Here is a 23595-nt window from a genome sequence, read left to right on the forward strand (position 1 = left end):
TAGTCTGATTCACAATTAAATGACTCTTATGAGTCGGTTCTTTTTAGTGAAGCAAAAAAATTCAGTGCAACTAATGCTGATTCACAGACAAATGACTGTTATAAGTCAGTTCCTTTCAATGAATCAGTTACATTTATTGCAGTCCGATTTGTGAACAAATGACTCATGAGTCAGTTCTTTTTAGTGAATCAGTAAAGTGCATTGAAACCCATATAGTCTGATTCACAAACAGATGACTCTTATTAGTCAATTATTTTTAGTGAATCAAAAACATGCAGTGCAAATGCAAATGACACTTATGAGTCAGTTCTTTTTAGTGAATCAGCAAAATGCATTGAAATCTGTATAGCCCAATTCACAAACAAATGACTCTTATGAGTTCGTTCTTTTTAGTGAATCAGTAAAATGCATTTAAATCCATATAGTCTGATTCACAAACAAATGACTCTGAGTCGGTACTTTATGGTGAATCAAAAACATGCAGCGAAACTAATGCTGATTCACAGACAAATGACTTGTATGAGTCTGTTCTTTTCAGTGAATCAATTACATTTAGTGCAGTCCAATTTGTGAACAAATTATTCTTATGAGTCAGTTCTTTTTTAGTGAATCAGTAAAATGCGTTGAAATCCGTATAGTCTGATTCACAAACAAATGACTCTGAGTCGGTTCTTTATGGTGAATCAAAAACATGCAGCGAAACTAATGCTGATTTACAGACAAATGACTTCGGTCATTTGAGTCGGTTCTTTTACTAAGTTACATTTAGCGCAATCCAATTTATGAACAAATGTCTCTTAGGAATCAGTTCTTTTTAGTGAATCAGTAAAATGCATTGAAATCTATATAGTCCGATTCACAAACAATTGACTCTTACGGGTTGGTTCTTTATGGTGAATTAAACAAATGCAGCACAACTAATGTTGCTTCACAGACAAATGACTCGTATGAGTCAGTTCTTTTCAGTGAATTAGTTGCATTTAGTGCAGTCCAATTCACAAACAACTGACTTATGAGTCAGTTCTTTTCAGTGAATAAAAAAAAAATGCATCGCATCTAATGATGATTCACGGAAAAATGACTCTTATATTAAAACATCAACTGAAATAAAAAATTTAAAAAAATAATTTATTAACTTAATTAAAACTATGTAGACATATTTAAAATAATGATAATAATATATGTCAAAACAGAAAAAAGACTAAAACAGCTAAAATTAAAATTAAATAAGCACTTTTAAGTATTCTACATATAAATTTCTTCTGTTAAGATTGACTAACCTTTGCGAACCAGCGTAGGTCACAGTTTTGTTCATAAAAAAGTAAATCAAACTCTGTTTTATTGTCAGACATTCTCAATAGTAACCATTTCATTATAATGTAGAAGAGAGTTGATCTTTAGATCTTCAGATGCCATATATAACAACAATCTACAATGACTACAAATGAGTTGCAGATCTTCTGTACACAGAACAAGCTCAAAATCTAGTGCCTTTACCTCTGAATTGTTGCCAAAGCATCTTCAGCAGGAACAGAGAAGATTAATCTTTAATCTCATTCCAAGTTTTTCAGCTCTCCTCGGAGGCAACGAGGTATTGTGTTTGCTTTTTGTTTCCTGGGGGCTTGCAGATTTTTTTGTCTCTTTATTGCATTTGGCCAAATATGCATTTCATATCAATGCAGTATAACGACACACAATTGAATCACATTTATTAAGACGGGTATTCACACGGTCAGTTAAGTCACTATGCAAATGTTCTCGCTTCAGAGTAGATGTAATTTTTAGCATCATCTTTACAACAATAAATTGATTTATTTATGCCTGTGGGAGTTGGCTGCAGAGGCCAGTATGTGCATAAATAACTCACATGACTGCTCTTTCATTTGCTGCTCTGTATGTTTTTCTCATGCATGATAGAGTTGCCAAGTTTTAGATGCCATGTATGAAGCGATTGGTGACTTTTGTTTAGGGCTGTAAACTAATTTAACTGACAATATGCTGGTTAATAATCAAATGTTAATAATCAGTATTTGTGCAGAAGAGCCTCCAAATAAAAATAATTAAAGGCAGATGTTTAAATCATGCAAAAGATATAATAAAAGGCATCTTTTAATTGTTCTTGCTGGGTTTTTTCCAGCATTTCACTCCACAAGTGCAGTGTTTTTGAGATAAAAAAAAAAAAAAAAATTACTTCAAATCGTACCGAACTTTAAAAAAAAAAATTGTTCTGGGTCGTAGTATGAATAAATGGAAAATCACATAATATTTAATAATTAATTATTTAGTTAAATAATTAAATGTAAAAATGCTATTTATTAAAAAATATAAATTTTGTATTTAAATAATTAAACGTTAAATTAAATTAAGCCCATGTTTCCACAAATTAAGGCCTAAAAATGTCTTAAATTGGAGCAAAAAGCCTTAAATTCATAAACTCAGCATTAAAAGTTACGTACACTGCAAAAAATAAATAAAAAAAACAACAACAAAAAAAAAGACAATTATTTGTTTTAGTTTTAATTTTTTTTTGTTCTGGCTTTACTTTCATTTCTGTAATCTATTTATTCAGAACAGAAGCATTTATTTATTTATTTAATTAAATGAAAAAGTGATCTCTTGCAATTTGTATTGCAATGCAATGCTTCAAAGTTGTAAACAATTTACATTTACTGAGATAATACTGAAGTATTTGTAATCCATTCAATTTATTCCTTAAATTTTCTTTACTTGGTCTTTAAAAGTCTCATATTTACTTTATGTACTATAGTTAGATTTATGCACACATAAATTGTCATATTATTTCCATAAAAACTGAATAGTTTCCATTTAATTACAAACTATTGTATAAAAATAAACAAATTCATTATTAATATCATGATGCTTTTGGAAATTATGGAAATGCATTCTTTATTGCAGCCTTTGAACTGTTAGCGGAGATGAAAAACATGGGTCATAAGAGGCGCTCTTATCCGTCAGGCCTTAAATTAGCATGATTTTTCAAGCACGGAATAATGAACTATTGGTGTATAATGATTTGTTAAGCAAAATTAAATCAGCATCTTGTAACACAAATATTATCCTTAAATGATACTACTCTGGTGTCTCTATATGCCAGTCACTTTTCTCATCATTAAACTGTATTTAAATGACTGTGTTATAAAATAAAATACATTTCTTGAAAGATTTTTTTTTTTGTTCTGTATCTTGGGGCAAATACTGCACTAAAACATCGAGCAGGTGAGTCCATAAAGTGGCACTAAATCGCAGCAGAGATCTTAATGAGACATGTTTAATGTAGCTTTCTCCTCATGCGGTGGCCTGAATGAGTGCGGTTGAGCGGTTCACCTCCTGTGGCTGGCGTTATCTCAAACCCACATACAGCACTTAACAATCACTGTCTTATATATCACTGTGTCCAATCAGATATTAAAGATGTGTAGGTGAGCAGAGGGTAAAATAAATCCCTCTCCACCAGAAGAACCATTACTGAAGAAAAATCCGACTCGACCAGACGTATGTGTCTGGAAAGCTACTTGAGCAAGAGTCAAGTACAAGCTCCTTTTAAAATGCTCATGCAAAACAATCATGTATGCTTTCATCTATGTTGCTTTAATCTATGTTGAGAACACAGTGCACCCAGGGTGGTTTCCTGTGTGAGTTGCTATTAGGCTTCTAAATGATTTAAAACAAGCAATAAAAAAAAAATGAATAAAAAAAATAAAAGTCTTATTTTAATTGCCTCTTCACAGGGAGCTTGACTGACAGGCAATCTGACTAATCATAACGCAGATTCTGCCATTTTTGGCAGAATCATCCAACAAACAAACCAGACCGGAGAGTAAATGTTGGCGGACTTGAACTTAAAAAAGGTGCGTACTGACGTTTTTCTGCGGTGGAAACAAGATACCTTCTGTTAATTTGTTGTAACTAACAAAGTTTATTCTTACATGTACGTTATGAAAATCAGTAAATATTCTACAGCAAAAGACGTGTGTCATGATCAATAGGGAAACATTTTTAAAATTATGCTAAAAAGGCCTTTTACTTGCTAAAAAAGTATAAAGAATCAATCAAATGACAAAAGGCATGTGGTATATTTCAGCAACGTTTTAATTGTGCTGACATTAAAAATGAACTGTTTAAGTTGGCTAAATATTTATATTTTTCCAGAAAAGTTCCAGAAAAGTTGGGACGTTCCGTCAAATGCCATAAAAAAAATTAAGAATATGTTATCTGTTTATTCTCTTTAAGCTTTTTTTAATTGGCTGAAGTACACAGGAAAAAGTGTACCAGTGTTGTATTTTATACATTTTTTTAAAATTATTTATTTTATAAATAATTTTATTTTGTAAATATAAACAAATTTTGATTTTCATGGCTGCAACGCACTTAAAAAAAGTTGGGACCGAGGCGTGTTTAACACTGTGCCACATCAACTTTACTTTTAATTACAATGTTTAATTGTTGGGAATTGAGGATACTAATACTTCAAGTTTTGCAAGCAAAATTGTTGCCCAAACTGGCTTGATTAAAAAACGTCAGATGCTCAGCAGTCTGTGATCGTTGTTGTCTGATTCTCCTTTTCATGACTTGTCATACATTTTTAATAGGAGACAGATCTGGACTGCAGGCAGGCCAGTCTAGCACATTCAGTCTGTGTCTACGAAACCACACTATTGTAGCACATGCAGAATGAGACCTGCCATTGTCTTGATCTAATAACCATTGACTTCCCATGAAAGACGTCATCTTGATGGCAGTATAGTGTCTGTACAACCCCAATACATGCCTCCATTTCAGTGGTACCAGTCACCATTGCCGTTTGCTCTGCTGCACCCCCATACCATGACAGTTTGCGTTTGCATCTGTCGCTGATGAAAGTCTGGATGGTCCCTTTGGTCTTTGGTACTGAGAACTCAACATCCATTGTTCAGCTTGTGGACTTGTTTGACCACAGCACATTTCCATCGTCTTTTTGACTATCTGAGATGAGCTCTGGCCCAGAGAACCCCATGGCATCACTGCATAGAACTGATGTATAGCTTTCTGCTAGAGTGACAGAATCAGCACTCCTGAGCCCATGTGGCTATACACTCTTAAAAATAAAGGTACTTCACGATGCCATAGAAGAACCTTTTTGTCTAAATGGTTCCATAAAGAACCTTTAAACATCTGAAGAACCTTTCTGTTTCACAAAAAGTACTTTGTGGCGAAAGAAGGTTCTTCAGATTATAATAAGGTAAGAAAGAGATGGTTCTTTAAAGAACCTTTGACTGAATGGTTCTAGGTGGAACCAAAAATGGTGGTTCTATGGCATTGCTGTAACGCACCTTTTTTTTTTTCCCCCTAAAGGGCTCAAAGGTCATGCAGATTAACCTGAGATGCCTTGCCTTACAAAGACTGACATTTATTTGGATTCCCTGAATCTTTTCACAATATTATGTGTGGTAGTTGGTGGAAGACCTAAATTCTTTGTGATTTTTCTATTAAGAAATGTGATGAAACTTGGCACAAAGTGATGAGACATGATCCAACTTCGCTTGCAAAGACTGAAATGCTCCTTTTATACCCAAACCTGATATCCTCACCTATTTCCATTTCACCTGCTTACTGTGAACTGTTTCAAAACAGTTTCAAAACTTTTATTTGACCTCGGTCCCAACTTCTTTGGAGTATGTTGCAGCCATGAAAATCAAAATTTGGTTATATTTACAAAATACTGAAAACACTGGCCACTGAAAACATTGGACATTTTTTTTTCTTTGTAGTTTAGTCAGTTAAATAAAGGTTAAAGAGAATAAACAGAACATATTCTTAATTTTATGGCATTTCACGAAACGTTTCAACTTTTCTGGAATTGGGGTTGTTTATTGCTAATAGTCCATTATGTTATATTGGATATTTTACCAGTGATCCTTTTATAGAGCTTGTAAAATTGTGAAATCATGTATTATATATATGTAGTAATATTATTCCTCTTGTCTTCTAATTGGGAATGTTAATGTTAGGTAATGAATAGCTTTCTAGGGGTTTTATGACTTTTGTCTGGCTCAGGTCAGAATTCTCTATAAAATTCTACAATATTCTGCCCCTATATGTTTTACGACATTCCTAATCTAAATTTATAAGATTTTACCAGTGAAAACTGTGAGTCTGATCACTATGTCCGACTATTGGCCACAAAAGTCTAAAAGACTTTTATTTGATAACCAGAAATAGCTGTTCAAGTACATTAAGTTGGTTATCATCAAAAATGTCTGCAATTGAGTACTAATAATATTCATCCAAGCGTCTAAGAAATGCAGAGTGCGTAATCCTGCAGCCTGTTGTTTGATGTACACTGATCAGATCGAGACAAAAGCACCACTCCATTTAAGTATCACACCATTAAGGATTCAAGCATGAATAATGCCTGGATATGAGGTACAGAACAAGACTTGGAAAGAGAAAACACATTGTCTTCAATTATTCATGGCTGAAAGGGAGATTATATTGCGTCGGAGAAATCTTAGATATTAATCATAAGAAAATGTTCAGGGGTCTTTTTGATCGCTTTTGCTTGGGAAGGTCAGAAACGTGTTTATGGGTGCACTGTCTGGAATGAGTAAATTCACCCAGAACGAGGACTTTTTTGTTTTGCGAAGGCCGAATATGAAGCCGAGCAGCAGCTCGACATACAAAGTAAAGTGTATACCTGAAGTACGTACGTAAGATGTGGCCATTAAAATGGGCTCGACATCACAATGTCAGCCAGGTTACTCATAGAGGAAGGCGTGAGGATCCGACGGCAGACAATCAGCATATTCATCATGTGACCTCGAACGACAGCCAGAGATCAGCATTTCATCCATAGATTGTAATAGCAGAAGTAATACAAGAAGATCAAAAGATCAGAACTTCAAAAACCCAAAGCCTTCTACAGGCTCTCCCTTTATGATTTATTTTATTCCCCTCTGATCTCAGTCTTGTCTCGCAAAAACTCACTCTAGTTTGAGTAGTCTTTTGTGTTGTGTTGTTGTTTATGTTTGCTTCTTTGATTGCTAATTGATTTGCCAGGTTTGTCTTCACATTGGCCATTAAAACACATTATTCTTGGCTAAATTAAACCGCTCAATATGAGATCTGGCACATTAGTTGATGAAATGTAGGAAACGCACAACACTGGGATGTGATGAGTTGTTTGGTTGTTAGCTTGTTGTTGTGTGATTGCTATGGTGTTGTTGGTGGTTGCCAGGTCCTGCTGATTCATAGATATGACTCGTTCCAGATCTATCCCTAAATAAAAGTCAATGAGATTTTTTTTCCTGTCTAAATAATCCAATCACTCAGAAAAGTAATAGCTCACCACTCTACCTATACAAGTTATGTGATTTAAGGTATGTTGGTGGCACAAATGGTGCAGTATCTTATGCTCCAAATTTATTTGTTAGAGGTTGAGCTCAGTGTTGCCAAGTCCATGGTTTTCCTGTGGAATCGGGGTACTTTAACCCTGTTGCTGCGAGTTATTTTTCATGTCCGGGGGTTGAGGTGGACCCAATTACATGATATTTAGCCGAGAAGAAGAGGAACCCTGACAAAAAAACGTGTATTTTACCCCGGAATGCGAAATGCGATTGGGCTAGTTTTGAGTAGCAATTGGTTGGGTTTTGTTGTGAAAACCTGGTAACCCTGGTTGAGGTGCTCAAATGTATAAACATAATTTTAACCAGTGACACTTCACAGTAAGGTTCAGTTTGTTAACTATAGTTCCATGCATTCCATTTTAGTATTATGTATCTATTTCATTTTATTTTTAGTCAGTTTTATTCATTTTGTTATGTGCTTGTCATTTTTATTGTTTTATTTATATTTATATTTATATTTACATTTATTTTTATTTTGATTTTAGTTTCAGTAAATTTAGTGCTTCAAAAAAAAAAACTTAATGGCAAGCTCTATTTTTTCTAATATTTTATTAGGTAAAAAAAATTATATATAACATTTTGTTAAGTGCTTATAATTTTTATGAGATGTATTTATATTTCTGTTTAGATTTTTTTTTATTTCAGTTTCAGTAAATGTGCTTCAAAATAAAAACTTCACTTTTTAATTAATATATATTTTTCTAGTTATGCAAAGCTCTAAAATATTTTATTAGGTAGAAAAATAAATACAATTTTATGTGCTTGTCATTTTTATTAGTTTTATTTATATTTCTGTGTGGATTTATTTTTATTCCAATTTTAGTTTTAGTACATGCTTCAAAAAAAAAAAAAAAATAATAATAAAAATAATAATAATAATAATAATAAACACTTCACATAAAACTTCTTAATAAAATCTTTTTAATAAATTTTTTTAATAAATATTTTTTTCTAGTTATGCCAAGTGCTAAAATGTTTTTATTAGGTAAAATAATAAATAAAATTTATGTGCTTGTCATTTTTTTATTAGGTTTATTTATATTTCTGTTTAAATTTATTTTTATTTCAGTTTTAGTTTTAGTAAATTTAGTGCTTCATGTAAAACATCATCCTTTTTAAAGAATATATATTTTTCTGGTTATGCCAAGCTCTAAAATATTTTATTAGCTAGCTAGATAAATAAACAAACAAACAAACAAACAAATATTTATTTATTTATTCATTTATAAGTAATGAGGTTTTTCAATATTGTTGTCGACAGTGGCGGGCCTTGGAGTCAAAAAGATTAAAAACCACTGGTTTAAGGGTCAAGGGTCAAGCTGGACTAATTAGCATGAACTAGCTAGTCCCTGCTGGTAGTTGATCTCTATTAATTACTAATGACTATACTGACTTTTTTTTTGTCAAGATATGTGTAAATTCCTTTTTGTTATATTGGATATTTTTGCCATTGATCCTTTTTTTTTTGAGATTGAAAAAATACTTGTTTTTATTTTTCCATATAATGTTTGTATTTCATCATTATTTCACAAGTAACTAAAATGATTTTTAATAAATTTAACAAAAACAAACCTTGTCCTGAACTAATAACGAACTATAATTTTTGCATGTTGATTCCTAATTCTTAATAATATTAGTATATGTAGAAATTAACATTTAACCTTGATTAGAACAGTACATGGTGTAGATATTTTTGATTGTTATCCCTAGTAAAAAAAAAACACGAAACAAAACAAAAAAAAAACTAAAATGTTTTTTTGAAAATTGAAGTATACTACAAATACATTTACATATTTATGTGCTTAATAAAAATACCCTGCAATTGTACTTTTGGTATACTAAACTGTTATTTTTATGTCTGCTAAACTAATTTGTGCTTAATGCATTTTAATTGTGCAGAAATAGTAGTGAAGTCTAACTAAATATATACTTAAGTATATTTGATTGTGCTAAAGTGGTACTGTTGCAAGTATACTTCAGATACACGTTAAATATCTTGCATTTTAAAAATAGTAAAATTGTACAAAGATCATACAATCATTATTAATAGTGATATATTAAAACAAATTTTTAGGCAGAATATTAAGAAATGTGCATTGTGCAATAAAGAAATACTCCAAATAAAGTTGAATTATAATTTTATCAGTAAGTCATAAGTGAAATGTCAATAAATATGTTAATGGATTTGAAATATACTTTGTATGAAATAAATGATTTTTAAATAAATCATGGCATATAATTTTTTACTAGAGATTTTGTCATACCTAATGCGTTAAACAATGTGCTGAACCCTGTAGTAAAGCGTATAATAATTTAAGAAATGGTAATTCTGAACTCTGCTAATTTTCTTTGAAATGGAAATCACATAACCAACTTTTTTATTAGAAAACAAAATGAAACTTTCAGAGTTCTGCTGATAGATCGCTGAATCACTTCTGCCTGGGAAAATTTCTTCAGTACAGGACTTTTTTTCACATTTTAGTCTGTGCATTAAATAAAAGCATTTTGAGGGGTACTTTAAGGCTTTCTCACTGTGGATTTGAACATGACACAGCTTTTCGAATGCAGTTTCCAAGCCTAGTGTTCCTCACGTTAAAAACCCAACCAACTGTGTTCGTTTGACCTTACCCCTGAGCTAAGAACATACTGAGCCAAAAAAGAAAGAAAAACATGAGCTGTCCAGTTTTCTTTTATTTAGCGCTGGGAGGAGAAATATGACTCTATAAAAGCAGAAGGATCTGGAGAGCTGAGCGTTGCTGGGATGGGGTGATGCATTGGGGCCATCCGCCCGGCGACAGTGACATATTGTGGAGCTCTCCGCGGCTGAGACGAGGCAGGTGTATGACGAATGGCACAGCCAATCAGGAAACATCTGTTATTCATCATGCCTCCACGCCCTGGCACGGCCCCTCAGGATCTACCTGCAGCGAGGGGGCCACAGACTCCAGCCGGGCTCTAAAACGGCTCTCACCCCCATCGAGAGCTGTGGGCAGACCGCTTAACCTGAGTAATGTGCCAAAAAGACATGATGGGTCACAAGTGCTGGCTTGTGGCTGAGTGAGGGCTTGCAGAATAGTGTGAGTCTTAAAAAGAAGACTCACCCCCACTTCTTCAGCTCAAAGAAATGCAGCTTCAAAGGACTCATTGATGACAATTAAGGTTCTTATCTAGCGAAACGATCGGTCATTTTCTAAAAAAATAAAAATGTATATACTTTTTAACCACAAATGCTTGTCTTAAAAAAGTTAGGAGCACAGTCAAAATTTTAGAAGCACCTTCTAATCAGTAATCAAAAAATCTGATCAAAAATTAGCCTTCCCATTACGAGGTGATATTGGACTCCTTGAAGTGATTTACAGGGGATTTTTGTTTTTACATTTGTAATGGCATTTTTCTAACTTTATTAAAAGTATGTCATCTTTTATGTCAAACTTTAAAAAATATATAGTTACATGCTTTTTAAAATTTCTAATTAAAACTACAGAATAAGACCAAGTAGAATAAGAATAAGTTACCAATCAAATGAAATCAGTATTAACAAAATTAATACTGTACTGTACTATAGAGGTGGCACAGAAGAACACAAAAGTGGCTTGTAGGTGTATTTTCAGATGTTTAATGAGGCTCAGAGGTGGCATGAGTACAATCAAATGCATAAATTCATGTTGAGATTAATGTTTTTAATATAAAATTTTGAATATAGAAATATTAAATGATTCAAATAACTGAAAAGATACTTTAAAAATGAAACTAAAACTGCCAGTAGGTGGCGGCAAGTCACTGATTTAATTACTGAATCATTCATTTGATTCGTTCGGGTGGCTGATTCATTCAGGAATAAGCAAGTGTCTTTATGAATGGGAGATTGAATCACTGACTCGTTAGATTTGTTTAAAAATGCATGTTCATTTATAAACGAAACACGGCTGTGTTTGAATGGAGATGCGCAGCAGCTCAGTTTTGACTTCTTTAAAACTATTTTTGATGACAAAATAGAGCATAATCAGGCAATTGTGTTATAGTCAGACAATGTAAGTCACTTAATATTAACTTTTTGTTTATTTGACTGTTTTAAATCAGTATCTCAGTCAGTCGCACTGGTGCTCCTAGATATTTTTTCATAGTCGCACGCAGTAGTTTTAGTTGCAAATGTAGAGCCCTGCGTTTCCAACATGATTACGTGATGCGTGAAGTCGCAGACGCACAATGTAAAGTTAGTGCAAGACAAGCATTTGGGGTTAAAAAGTATATAAGTTCATTTTTTTCAGAAAATGACAAGATCATTTAATGCTTTCAGCTACATAGTGTACTACTCTCAGCTGCATTTAACGCATTGGATCATGTTTAATTGCCCAAAATCAGTGCAGAAAATGAATGCATGTGTATAGGCACTGTAAAATAACATCTTGGTTATAGATATGAGGGTGTCCAGTGTGTGTTGGTGCTGGATCTTTTGTAAGTCTTTTCTATAAATGCATCTTTATGGAATGATTCCATCTTTGGCTCTCTTGCAACTAAATTCAATTGACTTCATTTGACACTTCATGGCTGCACATTTCCAATGCTCCTTGGGAGGCTGAACCCATTTGTTTCACGTTTAGTGTCAAGGCAAAAATATAGCTCTGTAATATTTCAAACTGAAAAATAGAAGCCTCGGTTTATTCAGTAGGATTTTATTGGGTTCTTTGTGGATTCTTAGAAGATCCTTGTTTGATCCCTTTAGAATTGGTTCCAAAATTCATATAGGAATTCCATCAGCAATCAGGTTTTTTCCCCTCCAGTGCAGGGCTGTGCGTTTTATTAAAATAAAATACATAGTAATTGCGTTATGGCTTGATTTGATTTATAAGCTTAAAGACTTGGTCCACTTTGGTCAAAAATGTCCAGCCCTGTCCACCTTTTTCTTCAATGCGAAAATAAGCCTATGGGTGAGACTTTAGTTCATTAGCCGCTATAGGGAAATAATGAGAAGAATAACAACGCTCAGTAAATGGTAAAACTGTTTGCACTACAAACCAGTGTGCTTATAATGCATTAAAATAACATGGTAAGACACACCAATTTGCAATATCAAGCAGCAAAACAAGTTGTTTTGTACAGCTAAAAATCGCTGGACGGGGTTGAGACTGGAAGCCAGACCAATAAAATTTACAAATGGCTGTAAATCGTCCAGTCTTACGGGAACAAAAAGGTGGATAGTGCTTATACTTTGTTTATATTATTATTACTAAATCATGAATTTAGTCTCTTTTAGGGGTTCAAGCATGTAGCGCTGAAACCTTATTGTAATTGTTAGAATGGTCACAGATCAACAATCTCCATGTAAAACTGATCGTGCAGACCAAACCGTAAGTTGTAGAGACTTGAAACTTGGATGGATGATAGTACTCGTACTGCCTACAACATCACCAAGGCTCGCCCCAATCGGCCTGACGGGGGCACTACAGCGAACAAAAGTATGAAATCGATCATAACTCCTAAACCGTCAGTCGCAGTCTCAAGTGTCTTATGTCGTTAAAACTTTTGCGAACTAGTCCTAGATTTTTCACTTGGTTGGAACCAAACCAATGCGGAAAGATTCTTTGGATAGTGAATATCAATAATTATAAAAAAAAAAAAAAAAAAGTTGAACTTTTGACGCCAAAATGTTTGAAAGGGGAAGGGCCACTTTTAGTAAAATGCCTATAACTCCTGAAAGGAATGAAATATCTTTGCCAAACTCTGAACACTTATGTAAGATCTCAATCTGAGGTCACAGGAAAAAAAATTGCAGAGATTGGCCACTTTATGGCTCTATTATTATAAAAACCTAAAGCCTACAGATGCAAAACAATTTGTCCTTTCAGCATGAAAATTGCTGTGCACAGTCTTGGTCCAAAGTGCGACAAGTGTCTATAAGGACATTTGCGTATCTCAAAAAACATGGCCGCCATTGGCTGACGAAGTTCGAGTACCTGTTAGACAAGGTTAACGGCTTACTTTTCATAAAAAAAAACTTTTCATAGTCATAGGTTTTCCTTGAAAAAAACACTGCAGTACAATTTTCTGCACTCTCTAGGTCAATAATTATCAAAAAAATAAATAAATAAATATCCTTTGGGAGGCTATAATGGGGTCGTTTAGAAAAGGGGCCAGTCCAAATTTACCCAAACTCCTTTAAAGCCTAAAGGAAAACTCAAAGCTTCACAAAGCTTGATGAGCACATGTGACAGGTGATTCTAAACAAGCATGCAAAGTTTAAGGACAAAGTTTTTGTTAAAAAAAAACAAACAAAAAAAACATCATATTTCTATGGCAAAATACCTGTATTTGCCAAAAATTTTTCAATCATTGATTTAGGTGGTTACAGGCTACAGGTACAGGTAAACAATATGTCTTTTTTTCATATTTGCTTAAATGCCTTAAAGCGCTTGAACCCTGGGAATTACTGCTTGCAGTATCACTTGTTTTCCTTCATTTAAGTTTTTCATTTCATATTTCCAAAATTATTTACAAATTATGCTTTTTTTTTTTTACTCAAAAACTGGAGTGCACATGCTCAGATCAATGAGGCCTATGATCAGTCAGTTCCTAAAAGAAATACAAAGCCTGTGCAAATTAAAAAAAAAACAAGTTAGCAAAAAGATTGATCCCAAGATTTGGTGCTATATTGCATAATGAGTCATTAGCGATTTTTAAATGGCCATTCATTTTTCGATTTGGAGCACAAAATTAGGTAGATGTTTCAGTGGGACTTCATGCATTTTAGTTCTTTTAGCTTTGATATGTAAGCAGCTTTATGTTAGCTTTATATTAGCTTTATGACTTGCAGTATGGCAAGCTACTTCAAACAATAATTGGCCTGACAGTTTTGTTTATGACAATAACATTAAGCACATGCTGAAAGAGGCAAATGGGTTCATGCAAAGTGGAGGCGGTTACGTGAGCTCATCTCATCACAGATTCATTTTAATGACTTACTGAACCAAAATCTGTGACCACGTGACTCATTCTGTGTGAGGTTGTGATGCTTCATCTGATCTTGCCCACTTCTGTTTCCCCGTCATCCGCCTGCACTCCAGCGCTCAACACACAAGTGCTGTTTGAGTACTTGAAGTCAGTTTGGTTTGAGTGGCGTTCTAAAACACCATCAAAAATCAGGCGAGATTTCAGCAGCGGTACAGTCACATTTATGCGTAAACAGAGCAAACTCTGAGTTCTGCGGTGAGTTCAATCACAATATACACCCCGCCTTTATTCTGCAGAAAATGCATAAATATTTCACTCTTAACAGCCACGTTGTTCAATTATTCAGTAAGATGCATGCGCTACTCCTGGAGAATCAAGAGATGTTTTAGGCATTTCTTCTCTGAACATGAGGCATGTTATCTATTGAAATGAAAACAACACCTATGTTGATATGCATACGCTGTAAGATGACAACTTATTGCATGGCTTTCTGGAATAACCAGTGCTGATTGTTCGATTGCAATTTTTAAAATTTATTTAGTAGACATTTTTATTCAACGTGATGAATGATTATTATATCATATAATAAATAATAAATAATATATATATATATATATTATAAAAATTGTATTAGAGTAATAGAATAGAGTAGAACAGAACAGAAAATAATATTTTAAATAAATAATAATAAAAATGTAAAAAAAAAAAAAATTCTCAAAAAATGTAAATTGTACTGTCTGTTAAATCAAAATTATGAGCATTTATAGGAATTTTAGCATTCAAACGCTGTATTTATCTATGTATATATTTTTATTTTTATTTTTTAAAATTCTGTTTAAACATCAACCTGCCCTGGGACTACAGTTAAAAATGTAAAAAAAAAAATAAATAAATAAATAAAAATTAAAATTAAAATTAAAAAAATTAAAATGAAATGAAATGAAATAAAATTTTATAAATAAAATAAAAAATTTGTGTCCCTAAACAAACAAAAAGATTTATTGTCTACTGGTGTTGTGAACAATCAGGTGATCTTATGAAATATAGTAGTGTAGAGTAAACTCCGTAAAGCGTAATTGTTAGGTATTATATGGTCATGCAGAATAAGGCATTAATATGTGCTTTATAAGAACTAATAAACAATTAATATTCTAGTATATGCATGCTAATAAGCAACTAGTTAATACAGAATAGTGTTCCCTAATCTAAAGTGTTATCAATAACAGATATCAATACTTTGGCACTGTTTTATTTGTATGTTCTTAACAAGTGATAAAAGATAATAATCACATACAATAGACTTATTAAGCTAGCAAGCTAATAGTATGCCGAGCTAGTGTGCTGAGCAATTAAAGAAAGAGAAATATATAATTTCAAATACTTAATTTACCATTGTAAGCACCATAAATTTAAAAGGCGATAGTCTTATTTGCATAGTTAAGATGACAAATGTGACCCAGGACCACAAAACCAGTTATAAGGGTAAATTTTTTTAAAACTGAGATTTATACATCATCTGAAAGCTGAATAAATAAATTGATGTATGTTGTTGTATGTTTGTTAGGATAGGACAATATTTGGCAAAGATACAACTTTTTAAAAATCTGGAATCTGAGGGTGCAAAAAATACAAAATATTGAGAAAATCGCCTTTAAAGTTGTCTAAATGAAGTTCTTAGCAATGCATATTACTAATCAGAAATTAAGTTTTGATATATTTACAGTAGGAAATTTACAAAATATTTTCATGGAACATCATCTTTACTTAATATCCTAATTATTTTTGGCATTAAAAGAATAATCGATAATTTTGACCCATACAATGTATTTTTGGCTTTTGCTACAAATATGCCAGTGCTACTTAAGACTGGTTTTGTGGTCCAGGGTCACAAATATCATAATTCAACTGTGTATGTTTTTAAATCAGGCACTGAATAGAGCAAACAGTAGAAGTATGGACCCATTTGTGCTGGAGACAGAGAGTTGGGAGGCTTCAAACAAACAGAGCAATGTTTTAATAGTGTCACAGTCTCTGCATATTAAGCTCAAATAGGAGAAACTGTTTTAACACCCACCCACGAACAAAAAAACATGCATCGCCTTTAAGGAAAAATATAAAAACTGCTGTTTTTCCACAGTAAATGACAAAAAAGTGGTTAGTTCTAAGTAAACAGAAAATACACATACCTTACTTCCCTTCACTAATGCACCTCTGACAAATATCAGCAGCATTCAGCTTGCAGGTTTTAAAGAAAAATGTTTGCCGGATGAGAGATACAAGGCTACATATGAGATTTTTTGGAAAATAGAAACCAGAGAAGGTTGCAGTGCATTTAATTTCCGCCTTGTTATCAAATCATTTCCAACTCCAAAAGCAAGAACTCTTTTTACTTTTACTTCTATCATTTACGTCAGATTTAAAGTCAGCGTGAAATCTAAATGGAGCCTATTTACTGTCTTAATAGATGTTTTCGGTCCCTGATTCATCAGCACACTTTATTCCAAAGAAAAAAATAAATGTTTGCCTTGGCAGTCGTTCATCAAAACAAAGTACAGTACTAACTTGCTCTTCCTCTAAAAAGACTTTCTTTTTCGGCTGACAGTTCGGCTAGTGAAAGTTAAAGTTATTTAGGCATTACTTCATGCTATTGTGGTGGGTAGCACAACCTTTGAAATGCCAGTTAGCTAGCACGGTAATTTAATGCAGGTTAAGCATTATCATTAGGATATGATGAGCGGCTCTCAAGGGTGAACTTGACCTTCATTCTCCACCTCCCCATCACCATCTTGGTTCCCAGCTGGTAGTGGCTAAAATAAACATGAACTGATTCCTTTTTCATCCTTTTACAAGACAGTATTCAGATACTAAACAGCCCATTTTCATAGTCTAATCAGTTCCCAGTGGAATGGTCCTTGTGTTTTTTTGTTGTTTTTTCTCGTTGAATATTTTCTCATTCACATTATGTTGCAAATTTGTGTGTGAATGTGTGATAATGCATTATTATAGTCATTTATTGTGAAAATGCCCCAGAAATATGCAGTCCAGTGATATTTACACAACCAAAATGAAATGTCAAAGTACATCACAATGTGGGAAATCTCTACAAGCTTTCGTATTTCATAAATTAGAATAAAGAAGAAGAATTAGGTCAATGTTTGTAAGCTTTTTTTTTCTGCTCAGTACAAAGGTAGAGTCTCTCCTGTGCATGTCAGATACTTTCCTGTTATATTTCTCATGCTCTCTATTTTTTTAAACATATTCACGGCATTATCATTTCTCTGTTTTGAAAAGCTGTGACATGTCATTGTGTAAATCAGAGAGAGAATTTGAGGCTTTGCTAATAAGACATCAAAGGTCAGCGAGGGATCTAAAATTCTGCCTTTAAAGAGGTCACAAAATGTATTCTGCTCCTCGTGCAGTTCAACACAATGAAATACGAATAAAATTTCCATTTCATTAAACTGTGTTGCGGCTTAGTGTGTTTTTAGCCTCTCATGGCTTTAAACTGTATTCAGAAGTGCATTTTGCCAAAATAGAATAGATTACCATATTAAAATATTAGGATCGACAGTGATTGGTTGGCAGTGAATGGTTATCTCGTTTGTATTATTCAGCACGGAGGCTTTTTATTCACTTATATATTTTCTTTAATGGCAAACTGTCCAAATGGCTCATTAGTCGCATCACGCATCATTTTCAACAGTGTAAACCAGACGTGAACACTTCGTAATTGGAAGCACTGGGGCTTTGGGTCAAAGTTTGGGTCAACATTTCTGAATCCTCATTAAGTAAAAAGTCTCAGAATAATTAAATATTTCTCTTGTTAAGTCCAGAAAAAGATGGCAGTGTAATTCAAATGCATATCAAAGACAAAATTGTGAATACATACAGTCTTGACCTTTTAAATTATTTAAAAAATAAGTCAAGTCAAACAGTATGTCATTTTTTTGCCCTTCACTTGAATTCCAAATTAGTAGTGACACTCACTTTGAATAAATATTATAATAAGCATAATGTTTTCTGGTTTTGCTTGAGGACACAAATTTTACACTGGACTTGAATTTGAAAAATCACTTGTTCACCTTTGGATCCTTCGCAGTGAATGGGTGCCATCAGAATGAGAGTCTAAACAGCTGATGAAGGTGTTGATCAGCTGTTTGGAGACTCATTCTGACCATTCACTGCAGAGGATCCACTGGTGAGCAAGTGGTGTAATGCTGAATTTCTTAATGAAGAAATAAAGAATTTCTTGGATGGCCTGAGGGTGAGTAAAATTTCAGTACATTTTCATTTTTGGGTGAACTATTACTTTAATATTATCCTGAACTGATAAGCTAAAGACAGTGCCTTGCGAAAGTATTCATACCCCTTCATTTTTTTCACGTTTTATGTTGCTGCCTTATGTTAAACTACTTTAAATTACTTTTTTTCACATCTGCAGTCTCCACTTCATACACCATAATACCAAAGCAAAAAAAACAGGTTTTTAACATCATGCACCACTTTGTGCACCTCTGAGTGTGCTACATACAGGTCAGTGGGCTAGACAAATCACCTGTAGAAACACTCTTTTCTCTCTCTATGCACCAGAAACTTTCTTATTAACACTCCACGTTACAAGGACCTAAAAATGTCCACACATGTAGTGGAATGACAATAAAGCTCGACTTGACTTGACTTGATCTTTGCAAATTTATTAAAAATAAAAAATGATTCCATTGCATAAGTATTCATACCCTTTTTTGGGACAGTTGAAATTTAGCTCAGGAGCATTCATATTGCTTGTAGATGTTACTACACTTCGAGTGAAGGTAACCTGTGGCAAATTCAATTGAATGGGTATGATTTGGAAAGGCACACACGTCTTGATAAAAGGTCTAACAGCTGAAAATGCATATCTGAGCTAAAACCAAGCCCTAAGGTAAAAAAAAAAAAAAAAATCTGTCTGTAGAGCTCAGACTGCATCAAGCCAAAAATCCGGGAAAGAGTTCAGAAAATATTCAGCTGCAGTGAAGGTTCACAGAAGCATGTACAGTAGTCTCCATTACCCTTAATGGAAGAAGCTTGAAACAAACAGGACTGTTCTTGGAGCTAGCCTCCTGGCCAAACTGAGCAATTGATGAAGAAGTGTCTTTGTTAGAGTGGTAACCAAGAAGGTCACTCTAGTTGAGTTCCATGATCATACGTGGAGATAAGAGAAACCTACAGAAGGACAAACATCACTGCAACACTCCACTAATCTGGGCTTTATGGAGGAGTGACATGACTCAATCCCTTCCTCAGTGAAAACACATTCAAATTTGAATTAGCAAAAAAGCACCTAAAAGACCCTCAGAGTGTGAGAAATAAGATTCTTTGGTCTGATGAACCTTAATTTCAAGCATCATGTTTGAAGGAATCCAGGCACGGCTCATCGCCTACAGAATAGCATCCCAAAAGTAAGTGTGCTGGTAGCAACCTCATGCTGTGAGGCTGTTTTTCTGCGGCAGGAACTGAGGGACTCGTCAGAGTAGAAGGAAAGCTCAATACACTAAAATATTGAGATAGCCTTAATGAAATCCCAGTCCAGAGCATTCAGAACCTCAGACTGTGCAGAAGGTTCACCTTCCTACAGGACAATGACCCTAAGCAAACAGCAAGTATGGCTAATAGACAACTCTGTGTCCTTGAGTGGCTCAGCCAAAGCCTGGGCTTAAATGCAATCAAATATTTTGGAGTAACCTGAAAATGTATGTCTGCCCCCATCCAACCTGACAAAGCTTGAGAGGTTTTTTATTTTTAATAAATTTATGAAGTTGTGGCAATTCTGTTTTTGCTTTGACAATAGGGTGTACAGAGTGTAGTATGATGTGAAAAAAAAAAAAGTTATTTAAAGGGTTAATCGGATGCAAAACTCACTTTTACATGTTGTTTGAACATGAATGTGTGTTGGCAGTGTGTGTACACAACCACCCTATAATGATCAAAATCAACCAAGTGGTATTTTTGTAATCTTAATAAGAAATATCCCCTTTTTCAAATCAAGCCATTCTCAGCTTCTTGTCTGTGACGCTGAGAAATTTTAACCAAAGTATGTTATAGACTTCTAAGTAAGACCCTAAAGAATCATATCAGCTTGTGTAAAATGGGCATCTGATGACCGCTTTAAAGCAGTTTAACATAAGGCAGCAAGATAACAAAAAAAAATTAAGGGGTATGAATACTTTTGCAAGACACTGTGTGAAAAATTACTAACACGACTGGTTTCTAAATGCCTTTTGAATTTCAATAAGAGAAACTGAAATCTTTCCTCTTCCCTTGTTTGTTAACAGACCAAGAATCGCCAATAAGATTTAGATGAATTCTTCACTCCAAAAGAGGGAACAGAGGCATGAAGGATCAACCCACCGCAGACACAATCCCATCTCTCTTGGCACTATTTTCTGGGGCCACTGCACTGAGAGAATTTCCTCAAATGCTTTGGCACAGAACAAGAGATGAAGAACAACTTGAGCGTTGCAGCGCTGCCTGGCGTGCGTCAGAGAACATGGTGCTCTATGGGTCCACTGAGTGCTGCATAAAACACCTGCCAACAATGACAAATCACCCATAATACCATGCCATGCGTTTCCAAGGGAGGCACAGACAGAACATTACCTTCATTTCTAGACGTCAAAAGAGGTGCCGGCGCTTTATTTTGATGGATCTTGCCAAAGAGGTGGCAGACTGTGTAGCATGAGGTCATACACATGAGTAGCTGACAACGCATCCATGCATGCTCGCAACATTTATTACTGCATGTTGTTTTGTTTGTCTCCAAACATGCAAAAGTCATGACAGCTGACAGAGCCTGAAAGTTACATGTATTAAACTTTTACGTAACATTGTATTTCTAAAGAAAACAACATCTCATTGTCTTGTTAGTTCTTCATTAGGTTGCAGGAGTCTAGAGGGATCCATGTTATGTAAGCAAAAAAGTGAGTTTATCATAACATACCACATAAAAATGACACTCTAAATCATAATTAAAAGTGTTTTCTAACAATGCTTTCATGAAGTAGAAGCAAAGCAAATGCCTCAACTGACCTTTTATATTTAATACCATAATTTGCTAAATGTGAATATACAGAATGAAAGTATATTGATATTATAATTTTCTATAAAGCTGCTTTGGAAAAAATGTGTATTGTGAGAAGCACTATGCAAATGAAATTGACTTGACTTACTTGAGTGTTACAAAACACACACTAGGGTACTGTCTGACAGCAATCTGAACCAGCATGACACCAGATAATATTTGAGTAAACAAGTCATTGAATGTCATTTCCTCTCCGCAATGTTATGCCAGTTTTCTTAGCCATTCATTTTCAAGTCATCTTGACCTTTGCAACCCATTTAACTTCCATAATGTGACATGTTTCCAAGTGAAATAGGAGAATCAGTGAAAAATGAATGACTTTTCATCCACCAGGAATTGATTAGAAAATTTGTTTCTTGCCAGAATACAGCCCGTCGTGAAACACCTCAGCAGATGTGAGGAGACTTTTTGACTGGAACATGGAGGTTAAAGGTCAATGTTAATGCTGCTTTTTCTATTATTAGATTTCATTTATTATTGCAGTAGTTTACCACTTTTTAAATTACTGTTAACAATTAAAATAGAAAGGTTAAAATACAATAAAATGCAAAAACAGTAGCTTCAAATAACAGTTTGCCTATTGATTAACTATTTCCAGTCTTTGTGGCCTATACAGTAATTACTGTCAAGTTACATTTATTTAAATAGAACTTTATACAGAGATTGTTTCAAAGCAGCTTCACATTAATAGAAAAGAAAATAACAGTTCTACAATTATAAAATAAATACAATTTCAGCTGTAAAGCAGCTCTACAAAAGACATTTTTCATTATCCAGCTTAATTTAGTTCTTGTTTGGTTCCCATTTAACAATTTCGGTGCCATTAAAGTGATAATATTATAGAATATTAAATCTCTTTTAAACTCCAGTGTCATCAAAAATGAAGTATTTTCAGAGGAATGGTAAGTTAGCATGTTGATAAAGAATTATGAAACTTAGTTAAACGTATGAAACAGCACATAATTGAATACATTACATAATATGCTGATCAATTAGTTGCAATTAATCACATATTAACATGTATTTAAGTGGCTTTGCGTCAATATATTGTTTTGTGTACATTTTAATCACTTCTTTTTTACATTATTTACTAAAATACAGTGCATTAAATGCTCAATGATTATTGTAGGTTGAAAAGAAAATGATGTAATAGTGGTTATATAGTCAATATATTGATTGTTTTGAATGATTTTTTATTATTTTTCATTTAATTATTATTATTTTTATAACATTATTTACTAAATTTAGTCAACTGACAACCATAATACTAGTAAAAATAAACATTTACGCACTTATTGTGTCAATATATTGACTGATTCAGTATATTAATTGTTTTGCATGTGTTTTTTATTTTATTTTTTTATTATATATTTTTTTTAACATTAGTTACTAAAATAATTTGGTAATACTGATGAAAATAAACATTTATGTACTAAATGTGCAACAATTATTGTATCTTATAGGTTGAAACTAATATAAAGTAATGGTGGTTACATAGTCAACATATTGTTTTGCATTATTTTTTCTTTCTTTTTTTGGCAGCAGCTATTTGGACTAAGTGCAAATAGTTATAGATGCTATTTACACTAAAAATAGCTTTTTTTGCAATAATTAACATTTATACATTAAATGTGCAATGATTATGTAGTCAACGTATTGATTCTGTTGCATGATTTTGAAATTATTGTTTTATTTTTATTTTTTATAACATTTTCTAAACTAAACTGGTCATCTGACAACCATTATACTGGTGAAAATAAACATTTATGCACTTAATGTGCAATGGTTATATAGTCAATATATAGATTGTTTGATATGTTTTTATTAATTATTTTTATTTAATTATTAATTTTTTATAACATTAGTTACTAAAATAATTTGGTCAACTGACAACCATAATACTGATGAAAATAAAAATGTATGCACTAAATGCACGTAAATTATTGTATCTTTATAGGTTGAAACAAAAATGATGTAATAGTGGTTACATAGTCAACATATTTTGCATATTTTTTTCTTTCTTTTTTAAAAAAAAATAGATACTGTTTACACTAAGTAAAAATATCATATTTTCCTAGCGATATATGCTATTAACACTATAGATTCTACTTACACTACGTAAAAAAT

At 33.2% G+C, this 23595-nt stretch overlaps 1 long non-coding RNA gene across 1 annotated transcript in view; it reads left to right on the plus strand.

Annotated features, from left to right (window-relative positions):
- LOC127168781 (uncharacterized) overlaps nucleotides 1-21064 on the plus strand; it is a 41177-nt gene extending 20113 nt beyond the window's left edge. Inside the window, exon 3 of the long non-coding RNA XR_007828139.1 lies at nucleotides 20663-21064. This is a non-coding gene — a long non-coding RNA (uncharacterized LOC127168781). The remainder of the gene's footprint in view (nucleotides 1-20662) is intronic.
- Nucleotides 21065-23595: the final 2531 nt, after the last annotated feature.

This window comes from Labeo rohita, chromosome 7 (genome assembly GCF_022985175.1).
Source record: "Labeo rohita strain BAU-BD-2019 chromosome 7, IGBB_LRoh.1.0, whole genome shotgun sequence".
NCBI classification, from domain to species: domain Eukaryota; kingdom Metazoa; phylum Chordata; class Actinopteri; order Cypriniformes; family Cyprinidae; genus Labeo; species Labeo rohita.